Raw genomic sequence first — 2,138 nt, 5'->3', positions numbered from 1 at the left:
AGCGTTACATTAGGAAAGAGAACGCCACGCTTTGGAACACAAACAGCTAGCATTCACTTCTCTAGTGAGCGTGGCGCTCACTTTTCCAACGTTTTCGTGACTTGCAAGCTTGGGCGAGGAAGCTCGTGCCAAATGCACCAAAGAAGAAAAAGGGTAGCGCTCAAAATTATAGCGTGGCGCTCACTTTTCACCATTTTCGGGGGTTTTGAGATGGGAGGCAAGGCTTGTGCCATCCGGTCACTAAGGCACGCTCAAATAAGGAGCATAGCGCTCAGTAAAGGAGCACCAAATGGTGCTGCGCTCAAAGAAGCCAAGGGAGAGCACTTAATGAGTGAGCGCAGCGCTAAAAAAGAGAGCGCTAGAGGAAAACATGCGCACCAAAATTGGCACGCCTAGGCTAATGAACGTAGCGCTCAAATTGTGAACCGAGCGCTCCACTGGGAGGAGACCCAAGTCACCAAGCACCTCAAACCCACTTTCATTCAAGGCCAAATCAAAAAGCCCACTCCAAGTTTTGATGACTAAAAATAGAAAGTGTATAAATAGGAGAAATTTTGATTTGAGAAGGACTTTTACTTCACATTTTGTTTTACTTTTACTTTTGGCTCTCTTTTAATTTTCTTTTGAATTTGGGGGAATTGGGATTAGATCTAAGTTTTCTTTCTGTTTGTTCTTCTTCTGCAACTTCTATTCTATTTTCTGGTTTTGGATTTTGGATTCAGATTGAAGAACACCACTGAGTTTCTTCATCTGAGAATCATCTTTTACTTTTCCTGTTTATAGTTCTAAGTATTGGAGATTGGATCTCAATCTTCTTCTCTGTTTTCATTTTATTTCTTCTGCAATTTTTTCCTTTCTGTCTTTATCAAGAGAGTAATTGAGATCTAGATTTATTTTCTGTTTGGGTTACTTCACTAAATTTGTCAAGTTCTCTTTAGGATTTCATTGTAGAGCTAAACTTTCTTGCTGTTTGATTCTTCTGCAAATTTTCTATTTCTGTTTTGCTACTGAGATCCAGATCTGAATCTCTTCATCTTATAGTTCTCTGATTTTCTTCAATTAATATTTTCCAGCTCAATTTTGAATCCCAGTACCCAAATCCGTTTATTCTTGATGAAATTTAAGTTTCTTGTCAATTTAGATTCAGCAATTTAAATTTCTTGCACTTTAAGTTTCAGTTATTTACATTTCTTGTATTTTAAGTTTCAGCTCTTTTACTTTCTTGCACTTTAAGTTTCTGCAATTTAATTCTTCTGCACTTTAAGATTTTGTAAATTTACCTTCTGATGATAAGTCATCTTATGCTAGTTTTACAAGCGTTTCTCATTAGTTTCATTAGGTTTTATGCACTTTCTTGCACAATAAGTAAGTGATTAGAGTGGTTTGTCATGATCATTTTGAATCAATCAAACATCATTTATTTTACACAAAAACATAAGGTTTATGATAGAATTAATTGATTTTATGAATGATGCAAAGATCTTGTGATTTTGGTGAGACTTTGATTAGTTGTTTGATTGCTTGAAGGTGAAGAAATGAAGAAATGAAGAAAGGAAGAATCAGGGAAGCGTTCCGTGCAAATGGTGAACGCCACGTTCAAAAATGGCTAGCGTTCACTTTGGAAGTGAACATGGCGTTCACTCTCTCACCTATTTCGTGGATTCAAGCCTTCGAGCCCAAGCTTTCATGATGTCTGTACAACAAGGCAGCACTCAACAAAGGCCAGCGTTCAAAAGAAGTAAACGTAGCGTTCACTCTTTCCACCTTTTTCGTGGATTTTCGCTTGGGGAGCGAAGGAATTGCCATCCGTACACTAGGCAATGTTCATATAATGAACATAACGCTCAAAGAGAGAGCGCCCATGAAGAGAAGGTTCGCACCAATTGGTGCAGCGTGGAAAGAGTGAACGTGCCATTCACGAAGGCAACGCTAGGGGAGGCCAAATGCGCACCAAGAAAGCACACATGACAAGTGAACCTGGAGTTCACTGCCCCAACAGAGCGCTCCAATGCAGCTCCCCAAAGGTGCACTAAAGGCATGCCTTGGAAAAGTGAACGGGGCGTTCACTCTCCAAACTGAACATTTCATTGGGAGGGAACCAAATGCACCCTGACCCATGCCACTTAAACCAAGCCATC

The sequence above is a fragment of the Arachis hypogaea genome, chromosome 11 (assembly GCF_003086295.3).
Source record: "Arachis hypogaea cultivar Tifrunner chromosome 11, arahy.Tifrunner.gnm2.J5K5, whole genome shotgun sequence".
Taxonomy (NCBI): domain Eukaryota; kingdom Viridiplantae; phylum Streptophyta; class Magnoliopsida; order Fabales; family Fabaceae; genus Arachis; species Arachis hypogaea.
The sequence above is the reverse complement of the archived record's forward strand: the minus strand, read 5'-3'. Positions refer to the sequence as shown.